The sequence below is a fragment of the Haliaeetus albicilla genome, chromosome 5 (genome assembly GCF_947461875.1).
Source record: "Haliaeetus albicilla chromosome 5, bHalAlb1.1, whole genome shotgun sequence".
Classification (NCBI taxonomy): Eukaryota; Metazoa; Chordata; class Aves; order Accipitriformes; family Accipitridae; genus Haliaeetus; species Haliaeetus albicilla.
The window spans coordinates 35,216,102-35,225,505 of record NC_091487.1 but is presented as its reverse complement, the minus strand read 5'-3'; the positions used below and the strand labels follow the sequence as shown (position 1 = coordinate 35,225,505).

At 36.9% G+C, this 9,404-nt stretch overlaps 1 long non-coding RNA gene across 1 annotated transcript in view; it reads left to right on the top strand.

Moving 5' to 3' along the window:
• The window catches only part of LOC138685330 (uncharacterized), a 63,229-nt gene that overhangs the window by 856 nt on the left and 52,969 nt on the right, over positions 1-9,404 (top strand). The window lies entirely within an intron of this gene.

Here is a 9,404-nt window from a genome sequence, read left to right as displayed (position 1 = left end):
AGCTGTAGTATTTATTCAAAATCCTTGGCTGCTTGTTTTGCCTCTCTTTCTGCTGCCTGAATAATTTGATCCTCTGGAGTATACTACTTTTAAACTGTGTTGTACACACCAGATGAGGGATATTTTTGCACCTCTTTTCCAAGGCCAGATTAGAAATGAAATTATTTCTGTTTAGCTGTCTAAATACTGATCTCCAACTTTTTTTTTTTTTTTTTTTTCCTTCTTGAGTGTGTATCTATCTTTTTCAGTATATACATTGTAACACAGTCTCTGGTGTTATTAGGGCCACAAGTAGGGAGTTGAATGGGAGCCAGATTATTACTTATTAAGACATTCTGGGCAGTCAACGAGGTGAAAGCAAGTAATTTATTTTGTGTATCAGGCCCCTTGATGTTATTTTTGTTTGTCATGCTAATATTGTTCTAGATCTCTGCTGTGTCAACTGCAGTCAGGAAACTAGTCGAGTGCTGTGTCCTTGACAAAAAGTACATTTAAAACCAATAAAAAATAATTACTTTGAAGATGCAGTTAAAGCAGTAATTGTTAATTTCTGAGGTCCTTGTGGAGATAACTGGTTTTAGAATGGCTAGCCCTGAAATGAAATGGCCCTAACAACAGTTTCTCTTCTTCTCTATTTGTTTAAATTCTGGAAGGAAAATGTTGAAGATTCATGGAGAGGACAAGCCTTCATTTCAAACAGCAATATAATATAAATACAGATAGTTGGCTCTAAATGTAAGGATTGAAATTTCAGTCCTCTTTTCATGCTGACATCTTTTTAACCACCTTTCATCAAAACATTCCTGCATGTAGGATCACTTTTGATCTGTTTCCTCTGAACTTACTATTTTTATGTATTGAGGGCTCTAATCCTACAGCTAGTGCTTCAGGTCTGTCAAAGTTCTGGATAAAAGTTCAAACTGGTGTTTTCTTTTAATCAGTTTGGTTTGACACCTGTTAGCCTGGGTTCTGACAATAGATTTCAGCTAAATAGTGACCTGTAGCACTAGACTCAGAACTAAGACTTGGAATGTTGTTTGCCATAGATAAGAGCTGGAGACCACACATATCAGCTCAATTAGATGATTAAAAATGTTTTCACCAATGTTTATAAGAACCTCAGATATTTTGTGGAGTTTTTGTCCATACTCGCATTCTTTTATGTATATGGATTTATCTATATTATGTATATATTTATACTGAAATATTTTACACAAACATCTATGTGTATATACATATGTATACAAACATGCATATACATATAATAGGCATGACAATTTACATTTTGTTACTGCTGTAACCATTACTTGGCATTGCAGAGATCTGGCTTAGTCCAGAACAGAAAAGTCTGTAGCAGCTGTCTTCTCTCCTCCCAGGTAGATTCTCACTTTCTCTTGACAGGTATTAAAAATTTCTATCAATTTGACCCTTTCTGTGATGCCTGGTGAAATCTGACAGATGTCCCTCTGCTTTACAATTTGAAATATTTTACAAGTTAGCAGACCTCCTCTCTAGTTATATTGTTTTACTCTGCTTTTTCCCAGAAGTAGTTGTGAAGCAACGCTATGCATTTCCCTACACAGTTTTAAATTTTTATTAGTCAATGTATTTAGAGTCAAATTATCTTTTCAGCCTTCTGTGGGACAAATGCAAAGTGGTGACAATCAGCAACTGATTCCTCAAGGCTGTTAAAAAAACACCATTAGTTTTATAGTGATAGAGTGATCCAGTCATGGCTTTGCACATTCAGCAATCAATTGTTGCTAGTTACTGGCCAATGCACAGTTTTTAAGCTGTAGCAGGAGTGTAAGATGCCTTAGGGCATGCTTTGATCTCATGTGCTTCAGCAAAAATGGAACACGAGGCAGTACAAACAACACAGATATTCCCTTTAACTTGCTAAAGACCATCTTTTAAATTTGGGGCAAAGTTTCACATTAAATGTTTCTCATTACCATTGTCAATACAAAGCTAATGTTTAAGACAATGGTTAGCACATTAATCATCCAGAGAGTGGAGGAAATGTCCTAGCTGAGCTGACTAAGCGGAGGCATTCTGAAGAATGTTTGCTCTAGGAGTTAGTCACCCTTCCACAGTCACAGAGCTGGCTTCCACTGACAGAGAGGTAGCTGGCTGCGGGGTTGACTATTTATAGTATGAATACATAAAGATGACTAACACTGCATCATGCCTTGGAGTGAACACGTAGCATTTGTCAGAAATACATGTTCAACAGAATTTAAGAAATATCATAAGTGACTGTATCTGTGTCTAACAAATTTACCACAGAGAGGAAGTGATTGAGCACACAAGGCAACATCTAGGTATGAAGAAATAATGAGTTTTGTGAGCAGAGAGGAAGAAATGTGTCTCTCTTAAAGTGGTCAACAAGGAAAAGAAAGTGATGAAATAAGACAGAAAGATCATCCTATTACAAATTGTCCCATTATTTATCATGATGCTAGTGAAAAAGAAGTCCAGTGGAAATGGGTGTATATATGAGATTGCCCGAATTGCAGCGGGGAGAAGGGATCTGAGAACAAAGAATGAAGTGGGCACTTTGTGTTAAGTACACAAAAGTTGTAAAACAAGTAAAGCTGTAAGATGAGGTGCTGAAGGAGATATGAAATATATCTCTTTGTGCTACTAGACTTTTTATCACATAGAAGTAATATTATTGTGACAACAATCAGTGGATGCATAAAACTGAAAAAAAGGAACAGAAAACCAGTATAAATAGTAAGGAAGCCCCTAAATTACCCCTTCTCCATACATACACACAATATATCTTTTCAACAGTCAAAAGGGGAGTTGAAGTTCAGTTTCTACTGCACAAAGAAGTATAGCAAGTACTCAATCCACTTGCAGAAAGATCAGAATATAGCATGGTAAAACACTCAGCCAACTCGTATGACAGCATGAAGAGAAAAAAAGGAGGAATAAAAGGAGTGAGCTAGTTCAGAGCAAACAGACAGTAGGCTGTCATGCAAATGGAAGCATTCATTTCTGTTTCACAGGCAAATCACTTACAGATTTGTTTCTACTGTTGCACAGTGTTCACCTATTTCTAACTTTTATTATTTGAGGATGAATGATATTTTATCCCCAGCAAGTACTATCTACGTAAAGGAGCTTGTTCTCCACACTCTGGCATGCTGCATGGTGAGCAGTGAACAGTATACAAGAATCCATGGTGTCATTTTGACCTGAGGACCTTTGTAGCTTCTGGCTTGGCAGCATTGCTTGAAACAGACCTGGTTGTGCTACTCTTGAAATAAAATATAAACATCAGGCAATAAAGACTCATGGATACAGGATATCCATGTGTAGCTTGCATATAGTGAGGGCTCTGGTTAGGATCTGAAGCTGGCTAAATAAAGTTTGGTGAAAGGACTGGACAGAAATTCTGTCTCAGGTTTCATTCCATGCAATTCAGTGACTTTTGGACCCTGGTAAAGGTAGATACTAGGGAGAACATGGTCTGTAAAATCTATGGTGAAATCACAACAATTTCAATGCTTTCTACTTAGTGTGAAGGGTCCTGAAAGGGTCCTAAAAATTAAACTTTTTTTCAGAAATAGCACCAACTGTCCTCTCTCTATGTGAGAATATAGTTATTTATATTAAATGAAGGATGCTTCTGTTTGAAATGACATAAATATGCCATCTTTTTTTTTTTAAATAAAAAAAAAGGTGGAATACAGACTATGATTGGATGATGAAGGTCTTTAGTTCTCATTAAGGGGCTTGAGTGCCACAGAGAAAACACTGTATAGCACATTGTAGGGTTGCACCTGCTATATGTGTTATAGACTATGTGGTGGAAGAGCACCCAGTGAAAGAAATTTCTTTCTAAGTTTTCCAGCTTTCTGACATAGGTCCAAATGTGTCCAGTGGAAAGATACGGGGAAGAGATATGTTTTACAATTGCTTTACCTTTGCAGCTGGGCATATTTCAGCTACAGTACAGAAAGTGGGGCTTTGGAGACCAGACATGCCATCTTCCCACACAGGAGAAAGATGACCAAACACAACAAAAACTGAAAATATAGCTCAGGCAGTGAGTCACTCGTTTGTGACTTACTTTGCTTTGGTGTGAGAAGAAACTTCAGCATATTCTTTTCCTGTAATGTTCAGCCATGGAGCTAATTTCAAATGAAGCCACACACATATCTGACACACCCAAACCCATACTTCATTATGAGGGACATCCCATGTTTTAGACCCAAATTTACATCAGTCATGTAAGCACACAGTGTTCTCATTTCAATTATAGTAAATTAGCTGCATGAGAAACAGTGAATCATAAAGCTCAGGTTAAAGCCTTCCTATTTAATTTAACCCCCTTGCACTCTTTGCTTGTATGTTCATTTTAGGATTTGGGCTATGTCATCAGGCTTGATTACAAAACCTCTCTAAGCCTTACAGAATATTGGGAATAACCCTTTATAGAAATTAAATCAGTAAATAAATTATCTTGTAAGCAACCTTCCTCAAAAAATACATCTTTTATCCTCAGTAATCAGTATGAAGTAATGGCATTTGAGCTCACTGATGATATACCTACTCAACCAATTATCAAAGAACTACAAAAACCAGGAAAGCATTTCTGGAAGAAACATTCTACGGGACAGTATTCTACCTTTGAAGAAAAAGAAATCTATCGACTATTTACTGTTTACTTCATTCTTTTTCTGTTTTCTGAAAACATGTTTTTGAAAGTAAGTTTTCTAAATGGCATTTATTCTGGAACATTTTCTTTAAAAATACTTTATTTGTTGTAGTAATGTTTATATCCTCTTTTGGAAGGGCTCAGATACTTTATAACCAAAACTTATGTATCTGTTACTGCAGTGCAGCCATCTTTGAGGTGAAATACAGAAGCTACTCTGGTAGCAAAAATGTTCACTATTGAATTAAATAATACCTCCTTTTTTATTGCTTCTGCCTTAATAATGTATTAGTTATTTAGATGATTGTATACTGACAAACATCTATTAGCATTATTTTTCAGTAAACCAGAATCTATAAAAGGCAGTAAACCCAAATCTGTAAAAGTAGCTGGCCTCATCTTGCTCTAAATGCTATTTGTTTGTCAAATTTAAGTCAGCTTTTCACAAATCTCTGAATGTCCAACTTATAAAGAGATCACTGTAAACTCAAACAGCTGTGATTTCCTAAGAAATGGTTGAACCAGAAAACATAGGAGAAAAGAGACTATTTTCCCAAGCTGTGCAAATTCTTAATATGCATATATAATTTTTGGTCCTGCTGCTCGATTCCTTTTGTATTAAACCAGTCTGTGTTCCTGTTTCTGACACTGAAGCTATGCCAGATGCAAGGAGGGGGACCAAGCTGACAAATTCAAATACTAGCATCTCTCAGGATACTTAGTGACTCAGAAAGATACAGTAAAATTGGTATTGTACTACACCGCCTGCTAAGTACTCTTTAACCTCATTACAAAAAAATGAAGTGTGTAAAACAGGGCCAAAGAGATGAACTGGAAAAGCAGAAAGGAGTTTGATTGTCTTGCTCTTACTGTCTTTAACAGTAAATGTATTGAATGATGTAGATTCAATTCATTTGCTATCATCCTTTATCTCAGTGAGTAATACAGAGCTGTGCAGAATTCAAGTGTATTGTGAAATCAAAGAAAGAGCATCAACTGAAATGTAATCACATTTCTGCCTTAAACACATATGCTTGACAATACTGAAAGTAACACATCACTTAGTCATAGGGAATGGCAAAACACATAAATTTTTCTCTATATTTTAAATTTGTTTACATTAGCTTTTGACAGCATTTTCGCTTCTTCTCCTATAAAGTCTGCACACACACACACACACACACCCCCCCCCATTGCTTTGCGGATCTTTCAGACAGCACAAAGGATCTTAAAGGGAGAGCAGGATTCTGAGTCATACTCCAGTACTGGAAATCTCTTTAAATGCTTCTCTTTTTTCTAAAAGAGCTGAGATTTCAATAACTGTGATACTTTACATAACACATAGTAACTGTATATGCACATACACTACTAGAATTATACATTATGCCTGGCTTTTGCTTGTTCTCATTCTACTAAAATGTCCACCGCTTTTTGTATTTGAAGCCTTATATAAACATTTATTTATTCATCTTGAATGCTCACCTGTGAGATCAGTCATTATTGCCATTTCTTTCTCCCACCATAGGAAAATGAGGGTCGAGAATTATATTATCTTATTCAAAGCTACAACAGATTTCATTAAATTCTCAGACTTAGGAAAATACTCTGGATTTTAGGCCTGCAAGTGAGTTACAATATTGAACTTCTTACAGATCCCTTGCTCCATTAATTTTTTTTTCCTCATTTAAATGCCCTGGAGTTGCTAGACCTTTTATTCTCCCCTCCCAAGAATGATCTGGCCAAGATGTAGTCTACTACAGAGATCAGACATATTTTAAATACCTGTTTCCTTCAAGAATGCTTATAACTACAGAGAAGCAATCAAGTACCAATTAAACTGACCTACCAGTTACCTGGAAAAAACCCAGAATTTGATGTTTAGTTCTTGACATAATTGCCTGGCTCTAACAGACAGGACTTATACTGAATCTCATCTAGGGCAGGCTTTTCTAACACAACAATTAGCACAAACTAAAAAAAACCCAAAAGCCAAAACCCAACAGATACATGCAATCAGAAGAGGGAAGCTGGAACTACAGTGGAAAGAAAAGAGTGCTCCAGATTTTTCTGTCTAAGCTAGACTAATTTTTCCATGTTACCTTGCATACAGCAGCAACGCTGTGCCACAAAAAGATTGGTGGTGATGCTCACATAAACCTTGAACTTTTAATTTAATTCTTTTTCATATATAGAACTTCACTGACTTTATGGAAGTAAGGATCTGTTTACATGAATCTAAATACAGAATCCCAGCCACCATAAAAGATGGTGATATGTATTATTTTCAATACAAACAAAGAGAGAGAAAAAAAAAAATCCCCTTCAAATCATTAACATCAGACGGAAAACCAGGAAGAAACTTTGGGCAAGGACAGTCTTCATTTTATGTGTATGCAATACTGAGGACAGTGGAGCACAGATCTCTAACTGATGCCTGAAGGTGTTGCAATGGTTCAAATAATATTGATAAAAAATAGCTGTCACTGACTTTTTTTTTTTGTACTGTGGAAGAAACAAGGTCACAAAGCTCTTTGGTACAGCTGCCTCCAAGCATATGACTAGTTGTGAAATTTTGATTTTTTATTATTGTACTTCTCTGCCTGTAAGTTTTAAAGACATGTAAGGCCAATAACATCATGATCTTGCACAGATGAAGACGGAATTTCATACAAGAATGAAATTCCTGTAAACAGAAGCTGGTCAAAACTCAATAAAACCATAGTGCCTGTGACTAATATCAGATTTGTTTGTGAACCTGAGTTGAAAGGGACTGATATTCTCTAAATGCATGGATTTGTTACAGTTTTTCATTTGTAATTTCACTTTGTTATGAAATTCCTAGTACTCCATAGGCAGTCGTGTTGATTTCTTACTCAGACCAAAGCAGTTGAACATTGGTATTCCCCTAAAATTAAGGATAGTATAACTGCTTTAAAAGATCAAAATCCTTTGGGTGCTCCATTTGCTGGACTTCATGAGGGTACAGGAAGAATTAAGACAACTTTGCAGCAGTACATCGTATTTCCCTGGCCACTACAGTAGCAAGTATCAGTTGACTGATTAGGCATACTCTAATTTATGGCAGGTATTGTAATGCACTCTTAGACGTTAAGCTAAAGTTCGGAGTATTGCCATCCTTTCATACTCTTGCACCTATGGCAGAGGCAGAACTGGAGACTATTACTGAAAAAGGGTAAGGTGCTCAGGCAGAAGTGGTATTCTAGAACATAAAATACTATTAAAAATAATGGGTGAGATTTTGAACACAAGAACTCTCTACAGATGAAACTAACCGCAGGACCATTCTGTAGTGTGAAGAAAGACACACCGATTCTGCAGTTAGGAGAGCCTGACTGCTAACATTGTCACCATAGCTGCATGAACTTGGAAAAGTAATTTGTCAGCTTTTCCATTTATAACTGAGGATGATGATACTGTTCTAATTTCACAAGTACAAGGAGACAACTAATTTGTCAGTTTTTGTAAAATACTTTAATCATATAACTACCATGTCTGATGGGAAACTGATTCTAGACAGCTCTTAATGCAACAAAGTACTTAAACAATTACCTATGTTTAAACATGTGATGTTATGCTGATGAAGGTTTCAGGTTTTCATGTCTAATACACAAGGCTGCTAGATGCTTCAGATGTCTAAATAATATAATTTTTTTCTGACAATGTCCTGGTTTCAGCTGGGATAGAGTTAACTGTCTTCCTAGTAGCTGGTACAGTGCTATGTTTTGAGTTCAGTATGCAAAGAATGTTGATAACACTGATGTTTTCAGTTGTTGCTAAGTAGTGTTTAGACTAAAGTCAAGGATTTTTCAGCTTCTCATGCCCAGCCAGCGAGAAAGCTGGAGGGGCACAAGAAGTTGGCACAGGACACAGCCAGGGCAGCTGACCCAAAGTGGCCAACGGTGTATTCCATACCATGGGACGTCCCATCTAGTTTAGGAACTGGGAAGTGGGGGCAGGGAATTGCTGCTCAGGGACTAGCTGGGTGTTGGTCGGTGGGTGGTGAGCAATTGCCCTGCGCATCATTTGTACATTCCAATCCTTTCATTATTACTGTTGTCATTTTATTAGTGTTATCATTATCATTATTAGTTTCTTCTTTTCTGTTCTATTAAACCATTCTTATCTCAACCCACGGGTTTTGCTTCTTTTCCCAATTTTCTCCCCCATCCCACTGGGTGGGGGGGAATGAGTGAGCGGCTGCGTGGTGCTTAGTTGCTGGCTGGGGTTAAACCTCAACAGACAATTATATGAGCAGATAATTATTTTAAACTGGTTTTATTGCATTGCCACAACAGTCACTTTTATTTACGTCTCTGTACTTATAAATCAGGCTAATTCAGTGCTGTAAAATAACTTGGTTGAGTTTTACACTGTAAAAGTAGAGTAACTTCTTTCTATCTGGTAGTTCTGTGGTAATTCAATATCACCACATCTCACCCAGCATGGTTTGCTAGTGGTTGATTACAGGATTGGCACAGAGAGGAGGGGGAGAGAGATTTAAAAACCCTCAGGCTGAGAAAGACATTAGTCCTCCATCTCCTATGTCCTAAATAATGTCACTAACCATTATCACAAACATAACCAACAGCGAGTCAACTTCTGTTTTCTGTGTAAGAATGAGTATAAGATCATCTCTTTTAGAGGAGGCTCATGTTTCTGGAGTATTAATGGACAGAGACTGAATTTCAGCATGCAGTCTTACTGCATATCC